The sequence below is a fragment of the Phoca vitulina genome, unplaced genomic scaffold, assembly GCF_004348235.1.
Source record: "Phoca vitulina isolate PV1807 unplaced genomic scaffold, GSC_HSeal_1.0 scaffold76, whole genome shotgun sequence".
NCBI lineage: Eukaryota > Metazoa > Chordata > Mammalia > Carnivora > Phocidae > Phoca > Phoca vitulina.
In genome coordinates this window covers 5,940,921-5,949,928 of record NW_022589779.1, presented here as the reverse complement: position 1 = coordinate 5,949,928, position 9,008 = coordinate 5,940,921, and the positions used below count along the sequence as shown (strand labels likewise).

At 37.1% G+C, this 9,008-nt stretch overlaps 1 protein-coding gene and 1 non-coding gene across 5 annotated transcripts in view; one reads left to right on the top strand and one right to left on the bottom strand.

The window, feature by feature from the left end:
* OSBPL8 (oxysterol binding protein like 8) overlaps nucleotides 1-9,008 on the bottom strand; it is a 158,016-nt gene that overhangs the window by 135,645 nt on the left and 13,363 nt on the right. The gene's annotated exons all lie outside the window — the stretch shown is intronic.
* On the top strand, nucleotides 4,391-4,490 carry LOC116625320. Its single transcript, XR_004298061.1, has one exon. It is a non-coding gene; the product is annotated as a small nucleolar RNA U13 (small nucleolar RNA).

Here is a 9,008-nt window from a genome sequence, read left to right as displayed (position 1 = left end):
GGAGCAGGGGTTAAGGAGGAGGAGGCTCCCCGCTGAGCAGGAATCCTGATGCAGGACTCAATCCCAGGACTCTGGGATCATGACCTGAGCTGAAGGCAGACGCTTAACCGATTGAGCCACCCAGGTATCCCTCATAGCATTTTTTTTTTTTTTTTTAAAGATTTTCTTTATTTATTTGAGAGAGAGAGAATGAGAGAGAGCACATGAGAGGGGTCAGGGTCAGAGGGAGAAGCAGACTCCCTGTTGAGCAGGAAGCCCGATGCGGGACTCGATCCAGGGACTCCAGGATCATGACCTGAGCCGAAGGCAGTCGCTTAACCAACTGAGCCACCCAGGCGCCCCCTCATAGCATTTTTATTTGTAATAGCCAAGTCAAACATCTACCAATAGGTGAATGAACAAACAAACTGTAGTACATTCACACAATGGAATACTATCCAGCAATAAAAAGGAACAATCTCAAAAACATGCTAAGCAAAAGAAGCCACACAAAAGTACATATTCTATGATTTCATTTACATGAAATTCTAGAACAGACAAAAAAACAATGCGTAGTGGATAGAACTCAAATCAGTTGTTGCCTGAAGAAGAGCTGGGAAAGTGGGGAGAGTGGAGAAGGGGAACTATTAAGTGGGAAAAGGCCACAAGGGATTTTGGGGACTGATGAAAACATTCTATATCTTGATGGTAGTGAGTTACATGGGCGTATGCATTTGTCAAAATGCATCACATTATATACATAAAATGGGTGCATTTTATTCTATGCAGATTATATCAAAATAGTGTTTGGTTTGGGTTTTTTCTTTTAAGTGCTGTTGGTAGGTTAAGTGATAGAGAGCAAGAAAGGAAAGACTACACAAATACGATAAGGCAGAATGATACTGTAAAAAGCAATTTTTTTTAAATGATAGGAGAAGCTCAAATTCTAGCACAGCTAAAACTAGGAATGTAACAGAATTTATTTAATTTCAATGTAAAATGAGCATAACTCACAGGATAGCTGTGAAAATTAAACGAGATAGTTAACACTGTACCTGGTATATCATAGAAACACAGCTCAGACTGGTTGACTTTGTATTTATCCATGTTAAGTGTTAAAGTAAAACCAAGAAAATAAGTAACAGTTACATGGAGTAAATCATGAAAGAACTTTTAGAGGAAATAAGTTTAGATGCCAATTTTAAAAGGAGAAAAGGAAATGGATGAAAAAGAAGGAGGGCATTGCCGGTGGAGGGAACGGTAATATGCAGAAGAACGGAGGTGGCAAGGAGCAAGCGGCATGTAGGAGCTGGAAAAATCAGCATGCCTGTGGCAGCGAGTCCATATGCGGGAATAACCAAAACAGCAGGGCAGTCTTTCCATCTGACATAAATATTCATTTAAATTTTACAGTAGGATCCAGAATAGTAACTTCATCCAGTTGATGCTATGACACAACATAAATAAACTCAACTTCACAAGAAAAATATATTTAACTATTTAAAACAAGAAAAAAGAAAAAGTTCTGTCTTTCTGTTGAAAAAATATGAATGAGTACAATCATCAGCTTCAGTCTCTTGGAGGTTAGCCATAGTTCTTTCCCTAAAGAAAAAATAATTATTAATTATAGCGAAGCAACATATGGCCTTGCTGTGCAGTCACTGCACTCCTAAAATTATGAAAGCTACACTTTCCAGAATCTAAAAAATCTGTAAGTGATCACTCTGAAAAACAAGATATAAAAAATCTCCTCAAAAGAACTAATCAGCTACAATAAAAATTATCTCCATGGCATGCTACTCAGTGTCAGAATGCTGGAGTTCTATTCCAAGAGACCTGAAGTGACCAAGATCAGGATTCTTGAACACTTATATAATTTCAAAATGTTATTACATGTATGCATTTAAATGTGTTTAATAAAAAGAATGCAGGGTTAGCATTCTTGTAGCGTTCAAACTAACTTAAGTCCTTACTAAGATTTTACTTATTCAGCAGAGTAACTCCTTTCTATATTTTATACATAAAACAGTTAAGTGTCATTTCAATGTTTTAATTCTGGGAAGAGACAGCTAAGATCACTAGTAAGAACTTAGGCTAACTTAGTTCCCAGAATGAGAGAAATGTACAGAAACGTAGAGAGAATAAGATGCACAATGAAAAAGGAAATATTAAAGGGCAAGAATACTGACCTTTAAATAGAGTAGCAGCAATATAGCTACGGTGAGGACAACAAAGCTACAAGACTAAATTAACTCAAGTCTCTTGTTGAGGAAGGATGTAATCTAGTGACAGCTAACACAAGGTTTCATCTGCTCCATTTACACCAAACCAATATCCAGTTAGAGGCCTTGGCTCAAAGTAGAACATGTAGAGACTGAAGAATGACCTTATCTACTTTTGCTTTCTTGGGCCCACATGATAATATACATCAATGTAATACCTGAAATAATTATGAATGCATAAAAAATTATTAATGTGCTAAATCATCCAGAATCATGATTTTCCCTTTAAAACTTCCTTTGATGATTATATTTTTATAATGTAAAATACCTTTTAAAGTATTTCCTATCTATATACACTAAAAAAAGGAAGTTACTATTTTAAGAAACATAAATTTTATTTTATTTTTATTTTTTATTATTTTTTTAAAGATTTTATTTATTTATTTGACAGAGACACAGCAAGAGAGGGAACACAAGCAGGGGGAGTGGGAGAGGGAGAAGCAGGCTTCCCGCTGAGCAGGGAGCCCAATGTGGGGCTCGATCCCAGGATCATGACCTGAGCTGAAGGTAGACGCTTAACAACTGAGCTACCCAGGCGCCACTAAGAAACATAAATTTTAAAAAAAGTTTTTAACAGTAAGATTAGCAATAAAATATTAGTTAAGACCTGCCACTGTTTGGGATGCCTGGGTGGCTTAGTTGGTTAAGCCTGCTTCTCCCTCTGCCCCTCACCCTGCTGTCATGCTCTCTTTCACTCTCTCTCTCAAATAAATAAAAATATTAAAAAAAAAAAAAGACCTGCCATTGTTTTTCTGTTTTTGTTTTTTGTTGAAAGATTTTAGGAGGCTGATACTGCTAAAAATTATTCTTTTTAAAATGAGGATTGTGAAACTTTTTAAGTCAAGCTCCTTCAGAATGACTAAAGGGATGACAATCAACATGAGAACAGTCCCTTTAAGTGTACTTCAAAGGCTATATCACTGTAAATAAACATTTTATGTAGAGATGGGAAATTTGCCCATGGTGCATCTGCATTACTCAGATTAAAGATTTGAGGAAGAGGTTCAAAATTTTAAAAAAGTCTCCTATAAAAAGCCCTAAGAGCTCCTATTAAGTAATTGGAAGGGGAATAAAAGTAGCCTGATTCTCTTGCTGAGGGTGTATCTTTTTGGTTATTCAGCTTAGAAACATGCCACCCAACAGCCAGCTATATAGAAAAAAGAATACACACAATAAAAAGTAAATTTAAATTAAAGCTCTCCCTGGGCAAGCTATTGTTGGGAGTCACTAGTTTTCTCAATGATTCTTCTTCATACCTTTTTGTGGCTTTGCCTTACTAAAATCCTATTTGAGAAAAAAAAAAAACCCTAAATTTTAAAAAAGAATTTAAGCAAAAAATCAAATGAAAAGGGCGGAGAAATTTAAAATACATAAAAGTGACCAGAAAATATTAGAAAAATAAAAACTAAAGATTAGGAATAAGAGTACATAAAATGTTAGTGGACAAACACACTATGGACAAAAAAGATGAAAACAACTAAAAACAGGTAAAAATTGAAAGGAAATAAAATCAGCAACTTAAGACACAGAGTAGAAAAACAAAAACTATCTTTTAATCAACATAATATTAATAAAAAGAACATAATGCTAATTCAAGAGCTGAACACCTTCACTCAAAGATTCTTTAAACTAAGGGGCACCTGGGTGGCTCAGGTGGTTGAGCATCCAACTCTTGGTTTCGGTTCAGGGCATGGAATGGAGCCCTATGTCAATCTCCGCGCTCAGCGGAGAGTCTGCAGGAGATTCTCTCCCTCTGCCCCTCCACACCCCCTTTAAAATAAATAAATCTTAAAAAAAAGGCGGGGGGAACCTGGGTGGCTCAGTCAGTTAAACGTCTGCCTTTGGCTCAGGTCATGAACCTGGGGTCCTGGGATCAAGTCCGACATCGGGCTCTTTGCTCAGCAGGGAGCCTGCTTCTCCCTCCGCCTCCAGCTCCCCCTGCTTGTGCGTGCTCTGAGAAATAAATAAAATCTTTAAAAAAAAATTCTTTAAACTAAGACTTCTTTGCCTTCTTAAGTGGTTTCCTGAAAACTTAACACAGCTCCTAGCCTAATACCAATGATTCCTATTCCTAGTACCCTGGCTTTTATAAGATACTTACATGAGAAGGTGACACAATTCCTTAAAAAATGCTGTGCAGTAAGCATGATGATTGGATGTTCCACACCGTTGTGTGACACGTGCCTCCCTCAAACCTTGTTACCACTTCGGCACATTACCCATCTGATGTGGAGAAAAAAGCACTGAGCAGGCCGTAAGCCCCATTTGTCTCATCTGCCATTAGTACTCAGTGGGTACAACCAAATCCTGACCCACCTATATCCCACACCCCAAAAAAAGTGATATAAATTTTTAGTGCAAAAACTTAATCAGTTCTGAGAAAGCCTTTTTGTTTCTGTTTTGTTTTGGTCAGCACTACCCTAAAAGCATTAGGTATGCCTACTAAGTGAGTACACTAGTAAATGATGGGACATTATTTTTTTGAATCTTGTTTCTAACGTGCTTCCTCCTCCAACTATTGTATTTTTAACTTGGCAAGAACTTCTCCCATGAGGTGTTCCCAGGTGGGTTAAGATAATCACTTTTCATATAAAATTGAAGGAAATGTCTGCCCTTTGAAATCCTAGCATTCCTAAACAAATTTTAGAGCTGTGAGAAACCTTCAAGTCAACCACTCACCATCTCTAAATTTTACAGATGAAGAAACTAAAAAACAGAAGGGCTAGTAAGTCCCAAACTAACGTTCTAAGAACAAAATATAAAGTCAATGGAAGGAATTATTAGGATTTAGCCTCTTAGATTTAAGATGTACTGATTGGTAAAACAAAACAAAACAAACAAAACCTGCAAAGCAGTATAATACTAGTTCTTTTTTTTTTTTAAATAATTAAACATAGAAGTATCCATATAGACAGGGCACGGGGAGTAGGGAGTAAGAAGACTATCTAGAAGAATAATACCAAACTGCTAATAAATGGGCTATTTTGAACATAAAGTGTGGTCTAGTAGCAGCAGAAACTAACTTTATGAGTTTCTGTAGCTGCTGAATTTTATAGTCAACACATGTTGATGCAATAACCTAATTTCTTCTTAAAAAAAAAAATTTTAGGGCACCTGGTGGGCTCAGTTGGTTGAGTATGCGACTCCTGATCTCGGGATTTTGAGTTGGGTTGGGCATGGAGCCTACCTAAAATTTTAAAAATAAATATAAAATTTAGAAATATATAATTTACCCTGAAAAGAAAATGCATCTTGAAATGGTTTAAGTCTCAATCTCCCTCTCTCCCTGTCTCTCCTCCACCCCACTCCTGTGTGTTAGTCTGTGTGCATATTACCATGCAACTGGGGTTCACCTTCAAATTATCTTAATTTGTCTTCATATTAAATGTGGTCTTCCCTTGGGGCGCCTGGGTGGCTCAGTCATTAAGCGTCTGCCTTTGGCTCAGGTCATGATCCCAGGGTCCTGGGATCGAGCCCCGCATCGGGCTCCCTGCTCAGTGGGAAGCCTGCTTCTCCCCCTCCCACTCTCCTTGCTTGTGTTCCCTCTCTCACTGTGTCTCTCTCTGTCAAATAAATAAAATCTTTAAAAATAAATAAATAAATAAATGTGGTCTTCCCTTAAGAATAGCATAACATTGTTAGAATAATTCTAACAAGTTAAAGTAATTTAAGTAAAAGACTGAATCATAAAATTCATGTAAAGACACTTTCCTTTAGATACACAGTAGTAATAAAAATGTATTTGTAATGAGTAAGAGTATTTGTAATTTAAAAATTATTTTTATATAAATGCATATTGCTAAAGCGGTTTTAATCATGTTAAAAAACATTATTCTTGGTAAGCTAAACATCCTCCCCCCTGCCCCCAACACCCCCCACATAGTTTATTATTTTACTATGGTATTCCTCACAAGATGGTAAAGACAATAAGCTTGAGCTCATTCCTCTATGTAAATTATGAATTTCAGAATCAGTAAGTCCAAATAATGATATTTTATTATAGAGTTATCCACAGACTCTTATGCTGTCCCTCAAGGTTACTTATGGTGTCCCTCAAAGTTATTTATTTCTATTTCCCATAATTATGGAATATTAAATATCTGTCCAAAGAGTAAGGGAGGTCTTAAATGAGTAAATTATATTTCCTTCACTCCTCTCCCTGTTTCTTTTTTTTTTTTTTTTAAGATTTTTAACTTATTTATTTGACAGAGAAAGACACAGCGAAAGAGGGAACACAAGCAGGGGGAGTGGGAGAGGGAGAAGCAGGCTTCCCGCTGAGCAGGGAGCCCTATGCGGGGCTCGATCCCATGACGCTGAGATCATGACCTGAGCCGAAGGCAGATGCCTAACGACTGAGCCACCCACGTGCCCCCCCATTTCTTTTTCAACCTGTTGACACTGGTGCCCACCCTTGTAATTCCACTACAATTACACAAAGATCATTTATTGACAAATTTAATGCTTAATTTGCCACACCCTTATTCAAAGACTCTCCTCACCTTCTAGTCCCCTTCACCAATCCTTTTGGGGTTTTCACTAGCTCCCTTCACTCTGTCCAGGACTAGTGTCTCAGGGTTTCATTCTATTGGAGCCTCTTCTCTCTCCCTCACCTTCAACTACCACTTCCATGCAGTTGCTCCCTATCCGTATTACCAGCCTAAAACTTTCTCCTACATTCAAAGCCACATATCTAATGACCTGCAGAAGTTCAAAAACTTTCTGGATGCATCAGAACCGTCTAGAGGGCTTGCTCAAAAAAACAGATTTCTGAGCCCCACCTCCAAAATTTTTGATTCAGGGAGTCTGAGCAGAAACCTAAGAATCTGCATTTCTAATTAGTTCCCAGGTGACACACACTTTGAGAACCACTGGCCTACATGATTCTCCCTTAGATAAATTACAGATACCTTAATTTCAACACAACCTAATGGGTCTCCCAGCATCTACCCTGGCTGCCTCCAAACCATTCTTTACACAGCATCCAGAGTGATATTCTAATCTTGATCATTTCATGATCCTTTGTTTAAAATATTCTAATAGTTTCCAAGGGATCTTGAGACAAAAACCAAATCCTTAATATGATCTATCAAGCCTTACATGACCCAACCTCTGCCTACCGCACCACTGTTATCATTCCTTTTTTTTTTTTTTTTAACACTCCAGCCACAGTGAACTCTTTCAGTTCCTAGCAAAAGCCAAGTTCCTTGCTGTTCCAGGATATTTAAACAAGATGTTCTGCCAGAAATATTCTTCTTTTTTTCCTCAGCTCAAGTCACCTTCCTTGGCTCCCCTCCCCCACTAGGTCAGCAAATTCTTATTTCTTGCTCTTAGCACCCTCCATAAGGTAATTACACAGTGAACTGTGCAATTAGTAGTTTATTATCTATTCCACACCTTCCCACACATACATGCTCAAAGAGGTCACATGTCTATCTAGTTCCCACTGAATTTTTAGCCCCTTGCATAGTGACCTGCACTCAAATATCTGTTGAATTAATGGTCTTATAACATTAAATTATTTTGAAACCCCAAAAGGAAAAGTATTATTAAAAAGGGATTAGAAGATTTTTTTTTTTTTACTATCCTCTAATACCTAAAAATGAGAAAGTTTCATTAAACTCCACTATCTGGAAGTTTAAAATCAAGAAAAATAATACCTTCAAAAGGTAAAATGAAATCTTCCTATCACAAGTTCCTGTGCAGCCAGATATACAGATTACTGTTTGTTAACTGCACTAATAAAGTACTAATATCTAAAAGCTATTCACTAATATATAAGTATACAAGGCAGCCTAAGATAATTTTTGCATAAAAATTAATTCACATGTAAACTTGCATCAGAGTACATTCAGGCTTAGCAAAAGAGGTAGTTTTAGTTCATGCTAGGAAGTGGGATGGGGTATCTGTCTAGAATTAAACCCATATGTGGATAACCACAAATTACATAATACGAATATAACCAAGAATTAAATTATTGTGCAAATAAATGTTCTATAGATTCTCATCTCCTTTAAAATGGAAAGAGTATCTGCCGTCTGTAATTCATTCATCAACTCTTCTTCTCTAAAGTGCATGCTAAGTCAGCATGGCACTAACCTAAGTGGCAAACAGAACAGATATAACTATCTTAAGATGTAACTTTAATACAATAGAATTTATAACGAAATAAAGGTTAAACTCCATTCAGAGTAATCATTTTTATAGGCTATTTCAAGTAGTCATCACATAAAACAATTTTGGGACTGCTCTTTTCTAATCACTTCCTTAACTACCTTACAAGTGACATTAGGATAATAGGTTTCATCCCTTTGGTCTGCTTATTTTTAACTAAAAATGGCATTCCTCATTTTGAACCTTAATTTTATGTTTGAGATTTGGTTCAGAGTAACTTCCCATTTTTTCCACAGATCAAATCCATTCTCAAAAGATGTCATTTGCCACCACAGAATGTAGGTTAAAAAAGAATAAGGGAGCACCTGGGTGGCTCAGTCAGTTAAGCATCCAACTCTTTGATTTCCACTAGGGTCATGATCTCAGGGTTGTGAGATCAAGCCCCACACTGGGCTCTGCACTGGGAATGGAGCCTGCTTGAGATTCTCCCTGCCCCCCCCCCCGCCTCTCAAAAAAAAAAAAAAAAAAGAATGACGCTGAGGAAACTAAGGAAATACAGAAAGAATAGTTCCAAAAGTGTTTTTGAACAACAGTGACATTGTTGAAATAAATTCAAGATAACTGTGAACACACCAA